This window comes from Hemicordylus capensis, chromosome 13 (assembly GCF_027244095.1).
Source record: "Hemicordylus capensis ecotype Gifberg chromosome 13, rHemCap1.1.pri, whole genome shotgun sequence".
In the NCBI taxonomy this organism is placed as follows: Eukaryota; Metazoa; Chordata; class Lepidosauria; order Squamata; family Cordylidae; genus Hemicordylus; species Hemicordylus capensis.
Genome location: NC_069669.1, coordinates 2,753,532 through 2,777,999, shown reverse-complemented (window position 1 = coordinate 2,777,999; position 24,468 = coordinate 2,753,532). Strand labels below are relative to the sequence as shown.

At 49.5% G+C, this 24,468-nt stretch overlaps 1 protein-coding gene across 4 annotated transcripts in view; it reads right to left on the bottom strand.

Moving 5' to 3' along the window:
- The window catches only part of RAI1 (retinoic acid induced 1), a 169,342-nt gene that overhangs the window by 52,428 nt on the left and 92,446 nt on the right, over positions 1 to 24,468 (bottom strand). Inside the window, exon 1 of one of the 4 annotated variants that reach the window (XM_053275802.1) lies at positions 22,798 to 22,896. The exons of the other annotated variants lie outside the window; for them this stretch is intronic. The gene's annotated coding sequence lies outside the window, so the exon portion shown is untranslated. Of the gene's footprint in view, positions 1 to 22,797; positions 22,897 to 24,468 lie in introns of those variants that run through there. 4 annotated transcript variants of the gene reach the window in all.

Genomic DNA, 24,468 nt, shown 5'->3' with positions numbered 1-24,468 from the left:
TCGCTTAGGGGCCTGCCCCCACGCTGTTTCCCTCCCTCCCCCCGAAACCATTTCATTAGGAGGCAATTCGCCTCTTTGGCGAACAGAACAGCAAATGAGCAGAGAAGGGAAGCCAGGTGTGATTGCCAACCTGGCAGCCTTTCAGTGTCCATATCTGCAGACCGTGGGTGTACTCCGTGCTGAAAAAGAGCATTAGAATTCTGCACCAAGCGAATTCTGTGTCCTGTGCAAATTATGCAAATTGACCACATTTATTGTCTTTATTGATTGCAACTGTGCCCATCCATGGAACTCAAGGTGCCATACCATGCAACATACCAAGGTTCCTAGGTGAGTCACCAGTCCTTGCACTGGCCAGATCCAGACCTTCTTAACTCCAGCAAGGAAGCTGCACCAAAGTGCAGAAAACTGAGGTGGAAAGATCTTTCTCTTTTAAAGGACTGCTGCCCTTTCCCTCTCTAACATTCTCACCCCAGCTTCCCTCCTAGGAACTCAGGGTGGAATAAGATTCCTTCTCCATTTTATGCCTACAATAACCATGTGAGGTAAATAGGAACAGAGGAAGCTGCCATATACTGAGTCAGAGCACTGGTCCATCTAGCGCAGTCTTGTCTACACAGACTGGTAGCGGCTTCTCCAAGGTTGTAGGCAGGAGTCTCTCTCAGCCCTACCTGGACATGCCCGGGAGATGACATGGAACCGTCTGCATGCTAGCATGCAGTTGCTCTTCCCAGACAGCAGGCTTCACTGTGGGTTTGCTGCAAGGCTTTACTGTGAGTTCAAATTTGCCCCCCAAACTGACACATAAAGTCGATTTTTTTTTACCCAAGACACAAATCGGGCTACACTCTAATGTGCAATGAAAAACTTGAATAGTGCCTGGAGAAGAGAGCTGGTCTGGTGGTCGCCAGCATGACTTGTCCCCTTAGCTAAGCAGGGTCTGCCCTGGTTGCATATCAATGAGAGACTTGATGTGTGAGCACTGCAAGATATTCCCCCTCAGGGGATGGAGCCGCTCTGGGAAGAGCAGAAGGTTCCTAGTTCTCTCCCTGGCAGCATCTCCAAGATAGGGCTGAGAGAGACTCCTGCTTGCAACCTTGGAGAAGCTGCTGCCAGTCTGTGAAGACATTACTGAACTAGATGGACCAATGGTCTGACTCAGTATATGGCAGCTTCCTAGGTTCCAATGAGTGTTCCCTGATAGCTCGCAGGGACCTTGGGGTAAATCTGGCTGATATTTGAACACACACCCTCCATTCCGGAGAAGGAGCGAGCTAAAAGCCCTGCCTGGAAATGCTCCTGGTCGCTTTCCAGATTAAACCCTTCAACAGTGTCACGACAGATCTGCTAAGTGTGCTTCTGTACTTCCTGCGTTGTGACACTGCAGTCCCTGCGCCGACAGCAAGGTGCCGTTCACATTTCCAGTGCCTTCTTTCGGACGTTGCATGTGTCACAAAAAAGTAGCTTTATTTTCCCGATGTAGAAGTTTGAGATTCTCTGGCTTGTTTTCAATACAACAACAACAATGTATATACTACTTTTCAACAAATGCTTCCAAAGCGGTTTACATAGAGAAACAACAAATAAATAACTAAGATGGATCCCTGTCCCCAAAGGGCTCACATTCGAAAAAGAAAAAGAAAAAGAGAGACACCAGCAACCATCACTGGAGGTACCGCACTGGCCGCCCTTACCGGCGAGGATGAAGCCAGGTGGCAGGGAGGTGAGGAAGGAGGCCGGCGTGTTGATGGGTTTGACCCCAGGTCCGGCCGGTCTCCCCGCCAAGCGGTGCTGAGGGCAGGAAGCCGAGGCCGGGCAAGCCAAGGCCAGGGAGAGCTCCAGGGGAGGCATGCGGGAGCGACGTCACCAGCGCTCCTCCTGCGGAGAGGGGGCGCGAAGGGAAGGAGGGCGGAACAGGGATGGAGGGGAACTCAGCTGCTAGCAATGATGGGCTAATGAAGAGGGGCAATGGCCCCATAATTGGGGGTGGGAGGTGCACAGCCTGCGAGGGAGCGTTTAAGGAGCCGGCTGGAGATGAGTGGCCCCATCCCCGAAGTGGAATGTCTTACAGTGCTCACCCATGCAGTCTCCCATTCAAACTCAAACCAGGGTGGACCCTACTTGCCAAGAGGACAACTCCTGCTTGCTACCACAAGACTAGTTCTCCTCCCAGTCGGTTAGGCTGAGAACGAATGACTGGTCCAAGGATCGCTCAATGCAGGGCTGGCATGAGATTGCAAATACCCCAAGAAGCCCCTCTCCATAGCATCTGCTCGTCCTCATTTAGCCATGTGGACCGGCCGCTCCGACCTGGAAGCCTTCTCTCAAAACCCGTCCAGAAAACAAGCTCCCTTCGCCGCAGTGGGTTTTGCCAGCATCCCTACCTTCCAGAGACTCTCCCCCTCCATCATCTCCCACCAAGCTCCCCCTCCCCGCGGCTCCTCCTGGTTCGTGTGGAGGCTCAGCTCTGGCGACCGGCGGCCTACAGACCGGTTTGTGCGCTGCAGCCGGAGCCAGCTGTAGCGCTGCCAGGAGAGCCCTCGTCTTCCTGAGAGGAGCAGACAGCCTAGTAATGAAGTGTAATGCTCCGGCGCTCCCTTGAACGACGCAGCTCAGCACCAGCTGAGCCTCAGCAGCTCCGCAAAGCCTCGTTTTCTCTCCGGGGGGAGGCGGGAGGCATTAACATAGCCCGCCCACCCCGGTTTCAGCAGCAGTTTCAGCCTGCACAACAAAGGCCACTGTTCCTTCCAAGGAAGCCACACACGTACACAGGCCCAAACAGCACTCGACCCCATCTTGCCGGAGAAACGCGCTGCACGTGATACGCAGACAGTGGGTGGCCTCCTGTCAAAAGCTCATTTCAGTGACTCAGAAGGCTGCTGAGTGGAAACAAAAATAGGAAGTGGGAGAAACCAGAAGCAAGAAGGACGAGGCGGCGGCAAGCGGAGGCCAAGGGAGGAGAGCAAGTTGAGGCCTAGCCAGAGGCCAAAGCCAGAGTCGCAGGGAACATTCCTTGGGGCGTGCTCGGCCGGCGCCCTCCAGATCCAGCCCATCTCCTCCGGCTCATCCCAAGAGAAAGGGGTGGGGCGGCCCTGCAGCGCTCAGGGGAAACGTGTCAGGCTCCACGACTCACGCCTCTTTCACGCTAACCGGCCAAGTGGGGGAGCCCCAGCGGCCCCAACTCCTGAACGGGACAGATTCGCTCCAAAGGAATGCGTGGGATACAGCATGGCTATGTGCTTGGCTCGGGCGGCCTCCCCACCAGACCCGTGGCCAGCAGGGCAAGGGCAGGCCAGCCCCGAAAGTTGCCATGCCCCCCCCCCCGGAATTTCGGGTTTCATCTCACCCAGATTGCTTAACCCACCCAGATTCGCCCGGATTTCGGCTCTCATTAAAAAACAAAACAAACAAACAAAAGCTAAGCTCTAGCCCTTGTAGAGTTATGGAGCAAAACGTGCAGTCACTGTTCTGCTCAGAAATTATTTTCCAGCCAATTTACATGATATGCAAATTAGGCACCCAGATTTGGAAAGCCAGCATATGGCAACCCTACCTGCCCACCACTTTTTCTCTACCCCTCTAAATTTATTGCAAGCAATTTCTATAACTGAATGTTGCCTGGCTTTAATGCCTTCTCACCTGGTAGCCCTGTGATTTAAACCTAGATAATAGAAGACTGGGTGAAATAATGTTTAATTATTTGTATGACCCATCTTTCCTCCAGGAAGCTGTGGGTGGCAGACATGGTTCTTCTCTATTTTTAGCCCCACAACAGCCCTGTGAGGTAGGGTAGACTGGAGAATCTGGTCCCAAGTCACACAATGAGCTTCATAGCTGGGGAGACCTGTTTTCAAATCCCTCTTGGACTTAGTCAAACACCCTGACCACATGGGCTCTAGAAATGCACTCTGCACAGGCTCTGAAGCAAGCTCCTCTTTTACCATCCCATCACTTCTCTCAGGAACTCAGTCTTGTCACTGAAAGGCAATGTCTAAGAGAGAGTAACCTGGCTTCTCCCACTGCATGATGGGTCCTCCTGCCTTCCCCATTAGCTAGGATCCTGGACTTCTTTCTCTGCCTCTTTTTGTTCTAGATGTAAAAAGAAAAAAGAAACAAAATAAAAGGACTGGGGGGTAGATTAGGCAGGGGGCATAATTTTGGAGCAGGGGACTTCCAAAAGGGACGATTAAGGAGTTAATCTGCCAGTAATAGATAAGGAGCTTAGAGCTACCGGTATTTTTGCTGGCCGTGTCTGAGATCCAGTTGCGTCTTTAAACGCCGGCTGGAATGTACTTAGATACGACCAAAGTACACGTCTCCCCCGGGGTATTACTTGGTTGCCAATTAGATTGGCTTCCTAGACTCACTCATCCTCCCGAAAGCTTCTTCAGAGCAGGAAAAATTGCTGCCAGTCCCTGGAGAGGTGAAGCGAAGGGGGGTCCGGTGGGGGAAAGGGAAGATAAAGCGGCGTAGGCTGGCAGGACTCTTGAATCGGCATGCGGAACTGGGATGCCGTTTCCCTTGTGAATGAATAAAATAAAGGCCAGGCGGAGGTGCAGGCCACCGGGTGGTGGCGCAAGCCGTGGCGGATCTGGGCCGGGCGGGCGAGGGGGGAAAGGCTCTGGGCTTCCCCCCATGCAGGAACTCTTTCGTCCCGTCACAGAGGATGGGGATGGGATGGGATGGGATGGGAGGCGAGCACCCGTGCCCTCTTGACCTTGACGGGTCTTCGGCGCAGCCCGGGTCAAATGCTAACTGCTACGGCAGCGGGGAGGCGGAACTGCATGGGAGATGAGTTGTGGTCACGACAGGGGAGTTATTTGCATCCCCTGGCGAGGCGGGAGGCCCGTGTGGAGTCTGCGCCAGAAGGAATACTGATTTTCTGCCTGGCTGCTAATACGCCACTCTTTTACCAGTGAACCGTGTACTGAGAAAACGGAGCCCGCCTGTGATCGTCCACCAGTCACAAGCTAGTTCCTCCCTTGAGCAGCCCAGCCTTGCCCTGGCTCCACCCCTCTGCCACCTTGGCTCCACCCTTTGGCTTCATCATGGGGTTTTTCAATTAATGACTGGCAAGCCAACATGCATGCACGGTGTGCATGGCGCTCGGCAGAACGGGTGGACCATCCTCTACTGCAAAGTGTTGCGCTTGAGTTGATACTGGGGTAATAAGGACGCTCTTTCTGTGTCGATCAACCTGGGATGTCTCCCACTTGTAATGTAACATGTGCCGTCAAGTCAATTTCGACTCCTGGCGCCCACAGAGCCATGTGGTTTTCTTTGGTAGAATACAGGAAAGGGGTTTGCCATTGCCATCTCCCGCACAGTCGGAGATGATGCCTTTCAGCATCTTCCTGTATCGCTGCTGCCTGATATAAGTGTTCCCCATAGTCTGGGAAACATACCAGTGGGGATTTGAACCGGCAGCCTTCTACTTGTTAGTCAAGCATTTCCCCACTGCACCACTTATGGTGTTCTCCCACTTGTACACATAGGCAAATCTGGGGGAAATTTAGATATAAACTAGGGTTGATCTGAACAGCTTCCACCTCATTTCTTCTGCCCTTTGCAAGCAGCAAAAATGAGGGGAGGATTTTGGTGAATTTAAGAACATAGAGACATAGGAAGCTGCCATGTACCGAGTCAGACCATTGGTCCATCCAGCTCAGTATTGTCTTCACAGACAGGCAGCGGCTTCTCCAAGGTTGCAGGCAGGAGCCTCTCTCAGCCTTATCTTGGAGATGCCTGGGAGGGAACTTGGGACCTTCTGCAGGCAATTATGCAAGTGCTCCTCTCAGAGCGGCCCTATCCCCTAAGGGGAATGATCTTCCAGTACTCACACATGTAGCCTCCCATTCAAATGCAAACCAGAGCAGGCCCAGTTTAGCAAAGGGGACAAGTTGTGCTTGCTACCACAAGACCAGTGATCCTGCCAATTTGTGTGTTGGTGGCGGGGGTGGGGCAATGCCAGGATGCAGTGTAATTCCTGGGACATGCTGGCAGGGTGTATCATTGCAAATGGCAGAAGCCAACTGCTGAGAAGCACATCACCACTGCAGCTGTGACTGCTGCTGACATAGAAAGCTGCCTTCTACCGAGTCAGACCATTGGTCCATCTAGCTCAGCATTGTCTACACTGACTGGCAGCGGTTCTCCAAGGCTTCAGACAGGAGCCTTTCCGGGCACAGCCTGGAGATGCTGCCAGGGACAGAGCTTCTGCATGCAACGCAGATTCTCTTCCACTGAGCTATGGCTCCACACGCCCTAAGGGGAATATCTTATGGGGCTCACGTGGAGTCTCCCATCCAAATGCAAACCAAGGTGGACCCTGCTTAGCAAAGAGGACCATTCCCGCTCGCTACCACAAGACCAGCTCTCCTATCCTAGAGAGAATAAACGTAAAGAGAAAGAGAGAGGGCCAGTGGTAAGCCCACCTGTAAAACCTCTCATCAAGAGGCCCCCCGATAAGCAACAGTTCCGTGCACACACGCACCCCAATTCCTCCCGCACCTCCGCATTCAAGCTGATAATGCTTCAGCGATGTTGCTGCAGCAGCTGCTTAGAGAGAATTGTTGGCTATAATGGCTGCTCTCCAGGCAGAGTGAATTGCTCTCTTCCCTTCCTCTCCCTGGGGAAGGCTCTGTCACTTAAAGGGGCCCGGCCTGGTTTTCTAAGGACTTGGGGGGGGGGGAATCTTCTCTACTAAGGCTTGGCAGGTCCTCAGGAGACTGTGTGTCCTTGGGTTGTGGTGGGGGTGCTAGCTCTGGTTTCCTGCACTTGTGGGGTGGGAGGTCCAGACAACAGAGGGCCACCCAGACTCTAGGTCACAGGGCCTTCCTACACCGTCTCATCCCCAGCCGTCTCTCCATCTTGCCCCCCAGTTGCCGGGGGCAGTTTCCAGATCTGAGGTCATGACAAGTGAGTATTTCTGGCTCCGTCCCCAAAACCTTGCTGTTCTCTGCGGTCCACACTGGCATGGCTCATACCTGTGGTTTCCTTCCTCCTACAGACACACACACAGACACCCCGTTAAGGGCAGGTCAGGGCCTTGGGTGGCCAGACCTCATTCCAGCCCATGGCCCCCGCCACAGAGCAGAGACATGGCAAAAACCAGCGCGAGAAACCCATGCCCTCCAAACGTGCAGGGAGAAGTTCTTGTTTTAAGTAGCTGTGGTTTCCCGGGAGGAAGAACACAGATGTGCAAACTGCACTGTGGATGGATTTGGGGGGATTTCAAAGCCAGCGCTCAGAGACATGGTTTATTTTGCTTGCGCTGACTGGCCTTGACCCTTTTGTGTCTGATTCCAGACGGAATGCACATGATCCAGCCCAGGGCCTTCGAAATCAGTGGCTTGGGCCGGCCGGCTGGCTAAACGTTGAGCAGACAGAAGGTCTGCTCTGTTGACCAGGCAACGGAAGACAATCATGTGCAGAGTTAAGCCTAACAAATCCAGCTATTTCTTACTGCCTGTCCATCACAGGGTGATGTTGCACGCCCCCTTCCCCTTTGGGCCAACATATTATCCCCCCCACTCCATTTATATTCCGCTCTTCCTCCAAGGAGCCCAGAGTGGTGTACATAGTTAGGTTTCTCCTTACAACAACCCTGTGAGGTAGGTTAGGCTGAGAGAGAAGTGACTGGCCCAGAGTCACCCAGCAAGTATCATGGCTGCACGGGGATTTGAACTTGGGCCTCCCCAGTCCTAGTCCAACACTCTAACCACTATACCACCATTGAACTACAACAACCATCATCCCCAGCCTTATGGCTGGGGATGATGGGAGTTGTAGTTTGACAACAGCCAGAGAGCCAAGGTTACATAATTCTGCTCTATTTCACATTAGGAATGTGCATTCGTTTTCAACAAGTGAAAAGCAAAATGAAACACTTAATGAAAACGAATGAAAGATTTGAGAATGAAAATGAATGAAAACAGATTTCCCCCACTTTTGCACCCTATTACTTGGATGAAAATAGAAATATGTTTGCAGCGGTTGTATATGCATTCCAAGGATTATTGCCCAATATAATTGTCCTAAAACATATGTTATCAACAGTTCCAAAGATACCACAGCAGCTGCTGACTATGTGTTGAATGGCACCTTAGTGCTCATGTGCATGCATTTAGATTCATGCGCACCAGAGACAAGATACCTCCGTTCCCCACTCAGTGCTTAAATTACTAGAGATGCCAGCGACCCAAGAGCTGAAACTTTGAGAATAACAACTCTAGCAAAACGCACAAAGGTTTAACAAAGCACCTCCCAGAAAAGTAAAACAATGACAGTAATTTTCCAGGGATAGGCATTGGAAAATAAGAGATTGTCCTCAATTAATAGATGTAACATCCCTAACTCTGAAGAGGACTAAAATGTAACCATGCACCATCTCAGAAAGCTCATTTGGACAAAGTAGGGACTATAAAGAACCATCTTTACCCGAATCTAGGACGAGGTTTCCCCCCCATTTATTTCCTGTTAAATTGTGTGCCTCTCTTTCTCTCTCTCTGTATGTGTGTGTGTGTGTGTGTGTGGTCATCTTAGATTCAGAGTCCTCTTTCCTTTGGGTAAGTACAGGTATAACTTCTATTTAACCTCTAATATTTAAGGCATCTTCTTAAATTCAGAGTCGCCTTCTATTCGGGTAAATACGAAGCATGGTTTAGGCCCTAACGTCCCCGTCTTCATTGAGGGAATCTGTCTAACCAGGCTGATTTTTCTGTTTGGAAAGTTTTGATGACTGTCTCCCCATCAGCCTAACTGAAACTCAAAGCCACATCGCCCCACCTCTTTCTGGGCCTGTCAAAGCCTTCCTCCCACCACTGGAAGACGCGGATGCGATTTTTGAGCTGTAAGACATGGGGTGTCTTGGAAACTGTTGCTATGCAAAACTTTCTGAAGTGGGATTTATTGTCACCCTTAATAATAGGTGAAGGTTTAGAATTTCTGATGCTTTGCATTTTAAGTTGTTTGATTTATAATGTTTCCCGCAAAAAGAGGAAGGTCTAAAGGAGCGGGGGTTAGACAGAGAAGACCCAAATCCCTTGTGAAAGCAGCCTGTACCTTCAGAACGCAATTAGGGCATTCCTGGCTCTGTCTGTGGGTCAGGTCAGATTACAGATTGTCCTTTTCACGGTCTTAGGCCAGAATAAATATAACATATCAGTACAGCCAATCATAATAAAACATATAATCATAAAAAGAAGAAAAAGAACTAAATTCTGAAATGCTACCATTATGGGTCAACATAATGGCAAACTATGGTTTGCGCTAACTTAACTTTAGACTGAACTATATTTTGCACCAGATTTATAGGCAAACCATGGTTTGCATGGTATTCTTCTTCCCTTGCCATCCTTGAGAACCTCTGGATGATACTCTAAATGGCAACCTCTGAGGGCAATGCAATGAGAATCAGGGATTCTCATACTTGGATCCTCATAAGTTGTTGGACTACAGCTCCCATCATCCTCAGCCACAATGACCAAAGGCCCTTGGGGGTTGTATTCCAACAGGCCCCAAAGTTGGGAAATCCTGACCTAAACCATGATTTTGACCACCTTCTGCTCCTGGTGCTATTTAACTGCCATTGAGACAACACTACACAGCTTAATTCCACTTTCAATGTAGCACGTAGTTTGGCCCTCAGAAGAGGCATTCTTTGAGTTCATTCACACAATTAAAAACTGTGTTCTATCCGGCTTTGGGAGCTGTGTGTGCTCCTAATTTTCTGTTGTGAGGAAGCAAGGTAGGAGGAAAACCTGGGTAGAAGTGATTGTGTGGAAGGAAGCAAGGTAGGAGGAAAACTTACCTTACTTCCCCACAACCAAAAACTGGGAGCACACTCAGTTCCCAAACCCAGGTAGAACACAGTTTTTGATTGTGTGAATGACCTCTTTGTCTCTGACCTACAAGTGAGAATGCCTCTTCCCAGATGGTACCTTCTGCATCATATACAATCTAAAAACAAAGTATACTATTGTTTCCAAACAGCAGCCTCTGAGGGCAGATCAATGGTGATTTTATTCACATACAAATGCATGCTGATTTAAATGAATAATCCATTGATTAAAGTTGGTCCTTTTGATTGACTACATTTTTAAAAAATCAGGTGGCAGGCCTCATATTTTTGAATGTGTATGTGTATCTATATGAATATATGTATTTGTGCATCTCAGGCAGAGGAAGAACAAGCAGAGCCCTAAAATAAAACAAGTGAGCCTCAGAAGCAAATATTTATACTTAGACCAGCTCAGAAGAAACCCATGGGCTGCTGGAGGCAGAGTTAAAATGGGATTTGGGAGGACTGCCTCAAACTCTATGCTCCTCTGCAACGTTTAGGGGATGTGAGTCTCTGAAGCACAATCTTTGGCTGAAAGATGGCTTGGCCTCTTTATTTTGATGAGGGAGAACATTGGCTGGTTGGCATGTTAAGGAATTTTTTAAAAAGCTCCTCAAAATCACACCACCACTCCCTCAGAACCCTGAGGCTGGCCCAGAATTAGATCCCATTCCTCCTGAATCACCCTTGCAGGACTGTGGAAGAAATGAGGCTATTTGCTGTTTTGTATTAGACTTTGCTGCTCAGGGGAGACCTTTTGGCTCACATTTGTAGGTAGGTGAAAGGATAGGGCAAAACCAGTTTACCATTTGGGCTGACCCCCACTTTCCACCACTACCCATTTCACACAGCATCTTTCACAGGGGTGATTCAGAGGGGGGAAACGACATCTCAGCAGTATCCTTGGTAAAATTACCACTAAACTCCCGCTTTCAGCCCTTGAAAGTCACTCAAATAGCCCCCATTTCTTTCCACCTGTGAAAGAGGCAGTGAAAACCACCGGCTTGTCTGCTAGTGACTCAAAACTGGGTCTTCTCTAGGGCTGCCCCAGGACTCTGGAACACGCTCCCAAATGAAATCAGAATCTCCCCATCTCTGGCTGTTTGGAAGCGACACTGGGAAACGCACCTATTTTATCCGTTTTTTTAGTTTATAATGTTTTAGAAGTTTTGTTGATGGCTATTTTAATTTGTTTAATATGATTTAAGGTTTTGATTGTTGTTGTTTTAATTTGTAAACCACCCAGAGATTTTATATGGGGCGGAATATTGGGGGTGGGGGAAGCTTAACCCTAGAGTAAAACAGAGGTGGGAGAAGGCTTAAGCCTTCCACGAGGAAAGGAGAGATAAGTACAAGAGAGTGATTAGCTGGTGTACTTTCGCTGCCCTCCATGTTGTCTCCGTCCACCTTTAATTGCGAATTTTGAAATTCCCTGGGTGTGCCGGGTTGAAAAATGGACCCCATGATGTCTCAATTAGAGAAGGTGTACTGCGCCAGGCCTGATTTGCATATGCACAGGCCATACCGTGTGGCACCAGGGTTTCGTTGGAGGCTCCGCCGACAGCAGATAAAGCCTCTTGCATTAATGAGGAGGATATTCTAAAAAGATCCGTTACTAATGGCCTTTGGTACAGCTGGGGATGAGATGCAGACCGCCTCCCACGAACGACCAACCACAACCAACTTGGATATTTTGCCTGCCATGCTCTCCAGTTCAATTAAACCTCTTCCACATCCCCCACTTCATTCCTTCATTTTCATTTTTGTTTGCCTTCGATTCTATGATGGTGTTTCCAGCGTGCTGTATCCAGCTTCCCAAGATGCACGTTTAGAACTCCTTATCGCCCATCAAAAGTGTGCAAGGCCCCCTTGCCTTTTCCAAGCATGGGAGTCCCCTTCTGTGCCAGAATCTGAATCATAATCCTGATAATTTATATCATGTTGTAAGGGAGTTCACATTTCCTTGCTATCCTTACAACAACTGTGTAATGCAGGCGGAGGCGGAGGCTAAGAGAGAAAGAGGCCTCAAATCTCAAATCCCTATACTTGCTCCACACCGCATTTTGCTTCTTGTGCCAACTCTCTGTACTGCATGGCTGTGTCCCACTCAATCTTTCACTCCTGTATTTCGGAATGTCCCTCCCTGTGACCTTTGTTCTTCCAAATGGGCCATTCGGAGGGGGCCTGTCTTCTTAACAAATTCTGCCCATTCTCCCCTGCTGCCCCTTCGGCCTGGAACTCCCTCCTGGAGTTCTCCTGTTTTCATAAACGACTCTGCCCTTTATCCTGTGCTACCCCTTATGCCAATTTGATGCCAATTAATCAAATTGACTAGGATTAAAACATTACAGATCTATCTATCCATCTGAGTTAGCTATCTGCGATGAATATTTATATGAATATTCTTCAACCAAAGTTCTCAAAACAGTTTACATAGAAAAAACAAACAAAATATAAATAAATAAGATGGCCCCCTGTCCCCAAAGGGCTCACAATCTAAAAAGAAATATACGGTTGACACCAGAAACAGCCACTGGAGGGATGCTGTGCTGGGGTTGGATAGGGCCAGTTGCTCTCCCCCACTAAACATAAGAGAATCACCACTTTAAAAGGAGCCTCTGTCTTTGCTCAGTTAGCAGGGGTAACTAGATCTTCCTTCCTTTCTTGCATAAGATCTCTTTGTCTCTCTTCCTTCCTTACAAGTCTATCCGTCTGTGTCCATCCATCTTCCTTCTTTATCTTCCTTCTTTCCTTGCATCAGCAAATCTATCTATCTATCTATCTATCTATCTATCTATCTATCTATCTCAGTATTCTCATGTAACACATAATTAGAATTGTTTGTGAAGGTACAGCTTGTAATTAATAGTCCCGCCACACTGTGACTCTCCTGTTGGCTTTATTTCCAGCCTTTCCATTGAGAGGGGGCTGGCCTTCCTTTTGGGAATCCTTTCCCTTCCTCCTTTGTTTTCTTTATGGCTCCCACGCAGGCCAGAGCTGGATCCAACCTCCTGCTCAGCCAATTAATCAGAGGCTTGTGGTGTGCATGGAAGAGTTAACAGCACACCAGACGCTCGCCTGTGGCGTGGGCCCAGCTTAACGGGGAAATGGCGGCTGCATCAATCGCTGGAAAGGTGGCAGCTGCAAAGGTGCATTTTCTTGGGAAACTTTTAAAGCAAACACCTTCTGGCAGTAATCTTGTATCATGGTACCCTTTTGCCGTACTGACGTTCCCCGCTGCCTGCACTGCTTCTCTACCGCTCAGGGGGAAAAGGCTGAGATTAAACGGAAGCTCTGCAAATGCACCATACATATGCAAAGGCACACTTGATTTGTGTACTTCCGTCAGACAGCAAAGTTGCGGGGGGGGGGGGGCGCAGAGGGTGGGGGTGGCGGCGGCGGTGTGTGAGCCATTTTTAAGTCTTTTATCCTGGCTCAAGCCATCTGCCCCAGTTGGGGCTGCCATCGAGGGTCAACATCGCTGAGCCGCTGCCAAGGGTCCAGGGCCCTCAGAAGGGCCCATTCCGGATCTCTGGGGGCCACCACGGTGCCCAGAGCCTTTGTGGGGTGGCAGTGGAGTGATTCTCTTCGGGGCGCCCAGGAAGAGAATGGGGCCATACCTCAGTGATGAGCTGCTGATTTGCAAGCGGAAGGTCCCAGGTTCACTCCCTGGCAGCATCTCCAGGTGGGACTGGGTAAGACTCCTGCCTGGAACCTGGGAGAGCTGCTGCCAGTCAGTGTGGACAACACTGAGCCAGACGGACCAAGGGTCATACTAAAACAGCTTCTTATGTTTTTTATACTACTACTACAACTATGAGGATACATATTTAAATATTTAAAAATATGGCTTTTCAACACAAGTTCCCAAAGTGGTTTACTTAGAGGGGGGGGGAAGATAGATAGATAATAAAGAAGGATCCTTGTCCCCAAACAGCTCACAACCTAAAAAGAAACATAGGATAGATGTACCCATACTGTATCTACTTATTAGCGCAGCAGAGAAATGCTTGACTAACAAGCAGAAGGTTGCTGCTTCAAATCCCCGCTGGTATGTTTCCCAGACTATAACACCTCTATTGGGCAGCAGCAATATAGGAAGATGCTGAAAGGCATCATCCTCTCATACTGCGCGGGAGAAGGCAATGGTGAACCCCTCCTGTATTCTTCCAAAGACAACCACAGGGCTCTGTGGGCACCAGGAGTCGAAATCCACTTGCCGGCCCACTTTACCTGTCTACTTGGAATGGTGGGAGTTTCCTGTTAGAGAGCTCAGGAGGGGAGATTTCTACATCTTCCCCAGCCACAGCAGAAGTGCACAGGGAAGGGAGCACTGCTAATTAATACTGCCTGGAAACACAGAGGAGCTATTCTGACGATCAGTGGAAAGCGGGCTAACTAAGGGTGCTTAGCCTGCTTTCCACCGATCGTGAGATTCACCGGGCTCGCAGCCGAGCCCGCTTGAGTCAAAGTGGATCACCCGTTTTTTTAGCCCTCCCCTAAGCCCGGGTTAGCGGAGCGAGCACTTCCCGATCATGAGGAGCCGCAGAGCAGCTCCACGCCACAGCTACTCCTGAGTAGACCTCCGGAGGGGAGGCGAAAAGCCGCCTCTCGGCTCCGGGGGTCTCTCCAGGATGCCCTGCGCACTCGCTGTGCGGCCCCCGAACTCCCCAGCCCCCACCGGCTCCGTCGTGGAGCCGGCAATCGTGTGGGCGGCCGATTTGGCCACCCAGGGCTCCCGCCCTGGTTGTCTGCGGGGAGAGCGGGCTTAGCCTGCTCTCCCCGCCGAGCTTCAGAAACCGGGTCTCACTGATCGTGAGACCCAGCCCAGAGTCTGAGTTCAAAATAAAGTCGTTTATTTAGGAAATCCACCAGGGAGAGAGATTAACACCTACATTGCATACTACTATGAATAGTTATATACCACTCTCCAACCAAAGTTCACAAAGCGGTTTGCCTAGAAAAAGAAATAATACATAAATAAGATGGCCCCTTGTTCCCAAACAGGGCTCACAATCACAATCTAAAAAGAAGCATAAGGCAGATACCAGCAACAGCCACTGGAGGGATGCTGTACGGGGGGTTGGATAGGGCCAGTTGCTCACCCCCCCCCACTAAATAAAGAGAATTACCACTTTAAAAGGTGTCTCTCTTTGCTCAGTTAGCAGGTTTTTAATTGTGCGTTAGAGCCTAGCCCAATTTATGTGCAGGGTAAAAAAAATCCACTTTTTGCGTTATGTGTGTTTTTGGTTTTTTTAAATTTGAACTCGCCATAAAGCTTCTCAGTAAACCTGCGGTAAAACCCCGTTGCCTGGGAAAGCTCCAGGTGAGAGCATGAAACCCGAGACTATTAGTCTAACAAAGGGGAAGCTGAGTAGAGAAAGCATGGCCAGAGAGGGAACAACCTTTCTCTACCCTTAATGCCCCAAGCGTCAACAGGTTGCTGGTGCTTAGAGTCAATGCCCTGCGGGAGATGCATCTCCAACACTGTCAAGGGCAAGGGTGTTATTTCCCAACTAGGAATCTCAGCATAGCACTACCGGTACCTGCCTGCCATCCATTGAGCTGGAGATGCCAAAGACGGAACCTAGGAGATCCATTCTGCAATCAAAGCAGGCACTCTGCCGCTGAGTTGTGAAGCCCTCTAAAGTTTCAGGATTCCAGCAACCTCATACTAAGCAGACCACTGGTTCTCCTCTGACTACCAGGAGATGTCCAGGATCTCAAGAGGAATTATTTGCTCATCATTTCTGGACACTGGACTGACATCACAAGTGACATGCAGTGTTCCCTCTAACAGGGATTCCCAGCTGTGGTTGACTACAACTCCCAGAATCCTCACGCAAACGCCATTGCAGCTGGGGATTCTGGGAGTTGTAGTCAACAACATCTGGGAATCCCTGTTTGAGGGGACACTGGTGGCATTCTTGGGCAGCTGTTGGCGGGGGCGGGGGGACCCATCTGCCCCCTAAAACTGAGCGGGCAAGAAGGAGAAGAAGGAAGGGCCACTCTTTTTCCTGGCTTGATTTTTAAAAGAAAACCGGGGCAGCGACACACGGCAATAATGCATGATGCAGCCCTACCCCCGACAATCACCATCAAGTCCGCCCTGCTTGAGCGATGATGCTTGCACACTCTGAACCTTCCTTTTCCAACATGAGGGCGAGGGAAATTTCGACAAGGCTTCTGCAGGAAGTAGCCAGCAACAGCACTGCCGGTTGTGTTTGTCAGGCCCGGCTGGTGATCACCAGGTGCTCTGTTCCCTGTCATTTGCTCTCCGTTTCCAGCTAGGTTTTGCCGTGCCGAGGTCTCTAATCATAAATACGGAGGGCAAATCTCCCTGGAAGCTTGTAAAATTGCAGCCTGCAGGTGACCTGGACTCAGAGAGGCAGCACTGGGGGGTCCTTGACAATCGCGGGGAAAACAAATGCCGCTCCTGCCTGGAGAAAATCGGCTCCCACCAGGGGGAAGGTCAGGCGAGAACTCTTCTCCCTAACATCTTGTTTCAGCGAACAGGGGATATTGGGGGCCTATGCAACGTGTGAGTCTCCAGCTGCAGTCTGAAGCAAGACAGTCCTTCTGAACTGGTATAGTCCTGACACAGGTCGACCATCTCATCTGCTTTTTTGGAGAGGCTTATGAGCCAGAACGCAAGCACATCATTCCGCAGGATCAGATCACAGGGCTTTCGAGGCTAGCATTCTACTTCCCACAGTAGCCAGCCAGATGGCTTCTGGGAAGTCCGCAAGTGGGGCTTGAAGGCAAGAATCCTCTCCAGCGGTTTCTCCCTAGCAACTACCTAGAGTTGCCAACTCTCCAAGGTTGGCCGGGAGTCTCCGGGAACCAGCGTCCATCTCCAGGCAATGCTTGAAAGCAAACTGGGAGGCTTTAATGGCTTGGCGGGGGGTGGGAGCTCCAAGAATAGCTTCAGCCAGAGTTGGAAGCCCCACTAGCAACTGAGACGCAGAGGTAGACTGTCCCTGAATATGGAGGTTCCATTTAGCGATCGTGACTAAAACCATAAGGAAGATTCGACCCAGCAATCTGCTTCTCATAGTGGCCAACCAGATGCTACCAGGGCATTTTTCCACAGGGTGCTTTAAAAGCCCTTTAGCTCTCATCTCCTCCAGAATGGAGGGGGTGCATTCACATATCGGCCAGATTTACCCCAAAGTCCTTGCAAGCTACCAGGGAGCCTTTCACACACCATTTGGGTTTTCCAGTGCGCGTTGTAGCCCAATTTATATCTGGGGTTAAAAAAAAAAATCCACTTTTTGTGTCGGGTTTTTGGGACTTCGAACTCGCAGTAAAGCTGCGGTAAAGCCTGCTGTCTAGGAAGGCTCCAGGAAACTTACAAGCAGGCCATGAAAGCACTCTCTCTGTTGTTTCCCAGTAATGGGCATTTAGAGGTAGACTGTCCCTGAATATGGGTGTTCTATTTGGTCATCAGGGCTAAAAATAGTACCAGAAGAGCTCTGCTGGATCAGACTGAAGGTCTGTCTAGGGCATGTTACATTTCCTACACTGGCCCACCACACGTCTCCAGAAAGCCCTCAGCCAGGACATGAATGACCACCCCACCCCAGAACTGGTATTAAATCTGTATGATGCATTTGATCTAGCAGTGAGTCTTTCCAGAGTGGGTGGAGACCGAGGAACCAAAAAAGTGGATGGTGATCCCGATCGGCAGATAATATCTGTCCTGGAAAGCACCTGCGTAAGCATCTTGTTCATCTTGCCTAGGAAATTTATCTGATGAGGAATTCATTTGCAAAGATGTTCTAGTTCTATGCTAGAGCTCCAACCAAGTGTGGGTGGTGGAAAGAACTGGAATGCAAGAAATGCTTTTCAACAGTTCACAGGCAAAAATCATGACGTGCGTGTAACACCTCCATTCTAGCATTAAGCCCATCCACCCCTCACATTTTTATACAGCGCTAAAAACCTTACACCAGCTTCTGTATTCTGTATTAATTTATTCTGCAGGGCGCTTTCCAGATTGCATACTACCACAGTGTCACAACGTATCCCATAAATGTGCTTCCGCACTGCCTGTGCTGTCCCCACACTGTAAGCAAGATGCCGCTCAAGTTTCCGATGCCTTCTCTCAGATTCTGTGGCCGAGTTGTAGCCCTACAACGTCGCAGAAAAATGGCTGCATTCCGCCGTTGCAGCTTACAACGGATTTCAACTGCGGTTTGAATTCGGCACACAAAACGTTGCCGTCTACACCACCTTTTGCGTTGTAAGGTGCGCTATCTGGAAACCACCCAGTTTTGTGTCTGCCACTGATTTAAAAAACCAGGAGGGTGTTTTTGTTTGGTTAGAATAAGATATTTTATACCAAGATAATTGCTCTGCACTCAGTTATCAGCAGTTCAAAATGTAAACTAGCAGCTGAAGCTCATGAAATGCCAGACTGCCCACTGCATGGAGAGACCAGGGTAGCCAATCTGAGGCTCTCTAGCTGTTGTTCGACTACAACTCCCATCATCCCCCGTCACAGTGATGTTCAGTGTGACCTCTAACAGGAATTCCCAGATGTTGTTGACTACAACTCCCATAGCCCCCAAGCAAAAACCATTGCAGCTAGGGATTCTGGGAATTGTAGTCAACAACATCGGAGAATCCCTGTTAGAGGACCATCCCTGTTAGGGGACCTTCTAATGTATGCATGATTTATTTTTCTATGTAAACCGCTTTGAGAATTTTGACTGAAGAGTGGTATATAAATTTTTCTTGTTGTTGTCGTCGTATAAATTTTTCTCGTTGTTGTCGTCGTCATTCACATGTAGTCTCCCATTGCTAAGCAAAGGAAACACATCATGCTTGCTACCACGAGACCATTGTAATAAATACAATGCTGTCTTCAAAAGACAAATATATATATATGTATATATGGTTAAAACAGAACATTGTAGCACCAAGAAACAGCATTTGTCCCTGGTACATATGGAAAGCTGCAGCATCTGAATCTGTGCTGAAGATCCCAGACCATAGAAGCCACGGGACTGTGGATTATGGCTGCTAATAAATCTCCCTGCTGCTCCCTTGCCTTGGTGCCCTGTCTGGTTCCTCCCCTCCAGCTCTTTGGGGCTCTCAGCAGTCAGGGTGACCTTTGCCTTCTCTGGGAGGGAGCCCACCGCTGACACCACTTCCTGCCCTCCCTCCCTCCCTCCCTCCCTCGGGCTAACAAAAGAACATGATGCCTCAGTCGACAAGATCTGCATCCTCTTCCCCCTGGCCTCCCGAGGCGGAGTTTCTCACATGAAAAAGCTGCTAAACCAGACCAGCAAGCTGGAGGCCATGTCAAAATAACAGAAGCCTCCCCCACCCCAACTTTAAAAGCAACAATCCAACAACAGACACTCTGGAATTTGGCGTGTTGCTAAATAAGGATAGTTTGTCAAGGCTTTCGGCAGCTGCACCACTTGGGTATCCATTTATTTTGTGCTCTCACATCCCAGCCTCCCCTTAAAGAGCTCACTGGCTGACTGCGGGGCAGCTGAATGTATCCCATTCTATCTTCACCACAACCCTGTGAGGTAGGTTGGGCTGAGAAATGGTGCAAAGTCATCCAGTGAACTTCATGGCTGAGCAGATGATTTTAAACTGAGTTTCTCTGATCTAACATAGGAAGCTGCCTTATACCAAATCAGATAAAAGTAAAGCGTGCCGTCAAGTCGGTGTTGACTCCTGGCAACCACAGAACCCTGTGGGGTTTTTTTGGTAGAATACAGGAGGGGTTTGCTATTGCCTCCTCCCGCGCAGTATGAGATGATTCCTTTCAGCATCTTCCTTATATCACTGCTGCCCGATATACAGGTGTTTCTCATAGTCTGGGAAACATACCAGTGGGGATTTAAACTGACAACCTCTGGCTTGCTAGTCAAGTCATTTCCCAACCATTGGTTTATTTGGCTTACATTTAGTCTCCCATCCAAATGCAAACCAAGATGAACCCTGCTTAGCAAAGGGGGCAATTCATACTTACAAGACCAGCCACCTAATGGCACAGCGGGGAAATGCTTGACTAACGAGCAGAAAGTTGCCGGTTCGAATCCCTGCTGGTATGTTTCCCAGACTATGGGAAACACCTCTATCAGGCAGCAGTGATATAGGAAGATGCTGAAAGGCATCATCTCATACTGCACGGGAGGAGGCAATGGTTAATGTGAGTTTGGGGCGGTATAAAAATACATTACATGAAATAAAATAAAATAAAAATAAAAATAAACCCCTCCAGTATTCTACCAAAGACAACCACAGGGCTCTGTGGGCTCCAGGCGTCGAAATCGACTTGATGGCACACTTTACCTTTGCCACAAGACCAGCTCATGCCTCTGAGCACCTAAATCCAACACGTCAACCGCGACCCCACAGTAGCATCACCAAACTGACTTAGATCGCCTGATTTATATGGATTGCAAATCCAGCTCTTCTTGAAGAAAAATTCAAGTTGCCTTGGTGAAGGATTAAAGAGGGGGGGGACCCAGCACAAAGTATTCACTGTCCTGCCTATGGCGCAGCACCTGATTATTTGGGGGACCCAATGCTACATGTCTGGCATGGCCAGCTCCAAGGAAGTCAGGCATGTATCCTAGGACTGAAAAGTTTCTGCTGATCCAAAAGCACAGTCATCGTTACTTGGCAATGGGGAACTGAAGAGGTTGGAAGGGCTATGAGAGAATAGTCTTGGTCTTTGTGCCCTGCTGAATCTGCTGCCTTGAGCGTCTTGAAGAAAATGCAAGCCAGCCAGACAGACATAGAACGGTGTCTACCAGTTGCAGGGGAGCAACAGCAAGAGAGATGACATGTCCTCACCAGTATTCTGTCTAACAGGGATTCCCAGATGTTGTTGACTACAACTCCCAGAATCCCAAAGCAAAAGCCATTGCAGCTGGGGATTCTGGGAGTTGTAGTCAACAAGTTAAAAACAGATCATCCTGGAGAGAACCTATCTATGCGGTCACTAAGAGTTGGCACCGACTTGACAGCACTTAATCAATCAATCACCCAACAACATCTGGGAATCCTTGTTAGAGGGAACACTGGCCCTCACCTCTTGCCTGTGGGCTTCTCAGGGGCATCTGGTGGGCCACTGTGTGAAACAGGATGCTGGATTAGACAGGCCTTGGGCCTGATCCAGCAGGGCTGTTCTTATGTAGGGTGAACCCCAATATGACATTTCAAAACAATGGGGCTGCTTTGAAAGTGTCTGCACTGCATTCGGAACTTTGAAAAACAAACTTGCCGCTGTGGAAGACACCTATTGGCTAGCACCTGTACCGGGATTGCCCAGTACATCTCCCTGCAATCCCAGGATAGGTTTTGGGAAACTGGTTCTGCACATTTCCAGTGAGGTCAGTTTGAACTAGAGATGAAGTCAGCTGTGGAAGGTACTTACTGGCTAGTGCCTAGTCCACCACCATTATGTCTTCCCCCTCAAACAACAGTTTTCTCTGTAATTTGTGGGGCGGTATGCTGAGAAATCAATGCATAAATGAATCAATGTGTATATGCCACTTTTAAAAAAAGGTGAAGGGTGAGGAGCCTACCTGCTCCATTGGGGGTGGAAGTGGCAAGACCCACAGCTGATCCAGCATCTAACTTGCTGAAATGTGTGTCTGTAAAGCAAGTTGCTCCCATGGGAGATGGACTGATGTGTTTCCAGGAGAAATACGAAGTGCTGGTTATTACCTATAAAGCCCTTAATGGCTCGGGCCCAGGGTATCTAAGCAAGTGCCTTCTTTGTCACAAACCCAGATGCCTACTATTGTAGCAGCAGCAGCAGCAGCAGCAGCAGCAGCAGCAGCAGTAATTTCTATTTCGGTCACTGACCAGCAAATACAGAAAAGCAGGAGTCAAAAGAAAAATACACAAAATTCCTAAAAAACATTCAACAGCTGCCTACTGAGATCATCAGGGGAGGTCTGGTTGCAGTTGCCACTGACTTGTTTGGTGGCCTTCTCTATGGCCATCCCGGGACTTCTGGACGTGATCCCTGTCAGGATAAGAGCTTCCTCATCAGCTGCCTTTAAGCAAGCCTTCAAGACACACCTGTTTCTTCAGGCTTCCAGTTAAATGGTTTATAGATTGTTTTTAATTGTTTCAACGATTTCAGTCATTTGATTGGTTTTAATTGTGGGCTGTTTTTAGATTTTTTTTAATTGGATGTAAAGCGCCGAGAGGGGTTTTATGAGGCGGTTTAGGAATCTCATAAAGAAAGAGCCCACTGTGACTATTGCAGACCATACATCTGCCTTCACTTGGTGGGAGGGGCAAGGACCTGCATCGGACGCGGAGGCCTCTCCCCTCGGCCCCTGGGAACCGGAATTTTCCTCGGAGAAACTTCCACACACATGCACGGCCCCAGCAATCTCAAGTCAATATTGACCACCAGAACGGTGCATTCTGCGACCATTCTGCGCTTGCACCCAGCCGCAGAACACACCTCTGCCTGCAAGCTCACAGCTCAGGGGCTTGGCCTGCAGAAGGCCCCAGGTTCAGTCCTCGACATCTCCCCTCCGAAAGGCTCTCGGGAGGGGATTTCAGGGACTGGTGGGAGGGGAGCCCCTCTCTTGGAGATCTGCCGCCAATCTGTGTGGCCAGCACAGGGCTAGCTGGACCGAGGCTCTGCCTCCACCAAAGGCGGGTTCATATGAAGGACACCAAGGGTCAAAGCTCCAGCCGTGCCAAAGCGGACCCCTGTGCCACCGGAGTCTTGGACTGGAGCCGCACTGCCTGCAGAGCGCCGGGCTGCGCCAAGCGGGTTACGAGGGGGGAGTTCCCCTCCTCCCCTCCGTTGGCGAGATGCCCAAAGGCGGCCTCCGCACCTCAGTTCCCCCAAATCAAAACACTCCTTCCGAGGGCAGGCCTCCCCGCCTCTCTCCCTCTCCCACCCCTCTCTCGCTCGATCGCCTGGGTTTGCGGCGGCAATGAATGCACGTACATACCTCTGCCTCAGCAGGCGTGTTTGCTCTTCTGTTCCTCGGCTGTGATTGATTAAAGGATCAGGGACATCTGAGAAGAGAGGCAGAGGCGGAACTGGGCTCCCTTTAGACTCAAGAGCTGCCATCCCGGCTGCTCTGGCTGCTGCCGTTGGCTGTCAGTCCGCTTTTAATCAAGGGTTGCTTATATCTGCAAAGGCCTTTCCCAGAGGGATGCAGGGGAGGGCATGGGGGGGGAGCGGAGGAGGAGTGCATTAACATGCCAGCCACCCTCCTTCCCCTTCGCCTTTGTTTATCAAGAGGGCCAGGGCTGCTTTGGGAAGGAGGGCCTCCCAGGGACGGCAGGGCAGAAGGGGCAGCCGGAGAGCAGAAGTGCTCCTGGCTAGGAGTGCCTCGCGCAGGGCTCGCCTCGGAGAATGTCACGTTCCCCGCCAGAGTGACTGGATCTGGATTTCCACAGGAAAGAATGTCACGTTCCTCAGTGGCTGGATCACTCCAGAATGCGAGATAGACAGAACGCGAGGTTTCCCACATGAAGTAGAGAGTACGCAGGATTTTCCACTTTCCCAGTCACAGTGAACAGATCTGGACTTCCACGTCCCCAACCGCAGGGATCGGGTCGGGATTTCCATGAAAAAGAATGTCACGTTTCTCACAAATGGGTCCCTCAGGAACACGAGAGAGATAGAACATGACATTTTCCACGTGAGATCGACAGTACGTGGGATTTTCCATATTCCCAACCACGGTGATTTGTTCTGGATTTCCACGTTCCCAACCAGAGTGATTGGATCTGGATTTCCACGGAAAAGAATGTCACGTTTCTGAGTGACTGGACCACTCAGAAACATGAGACAGAATGTGCAGTTTCCCTTGTGAGATAGAGAGGACGTGAGATTTTCCATGTTCTCAACCAGAATGGTCAGGTCTGGGTTTCCACATCCACCATATTTTAAAACTTGGAACTCCCTCTGCATCATGAGGGATTCTGCACAGAGAGGGATACTTATGAAAATTTTAAAAGGCAGTTGCTAAATTCGACTAGGAAATGCAGGTAGCCGTGAATGGGTTCACTCCCACTCTCAATTCTGAACTCTGGGTTCTGAATTCCAGCTCCTTGGAAGAATCTACGATCAGTAGTAGTTGCAACATTTCTATTCCCACCTTTCCCCCAAGGAGCTTTGAGTGGCATACAAAGTTTCCCCCTGCTCATTTAATCCATACTATGACCCTGTAGGGTTTGTTAGGTGACTGGCCTAAGGTCATCCTTGAGTTTCATATCTGATGGGTACATGATAGAACAGGCTCTAGCCAATAGATATCTTCCCAGTAAGGCTCCATAATGGTAAAAACATGCACAATTGTATTTTTTAAGAAGAGAGAGCTTCAAAAGAGATGCACATCTGTTTACCGAGCATGGAAATGAAGCATCTGGCTGTTGGAAACAGGGAGTTGGGTGAGATAGAGTTGGGCTACGAGATCAAGGTTCTCTTCGTGTTCTTAAAAGACAGTGCCTATTCAGGGTTCTGCACTGGTTTTGATGCCTTCAACGTGGGATTAGACCAGGCTGCTCAACTTTGGCCTCTCAGCTGTTTTTGGACTAAAACTCCCATAATCCCCAGCAACAGTGGTCAAGAGCCAGGGCTTATGGGAGTTGTAGGCCAACATCTGCAGGAG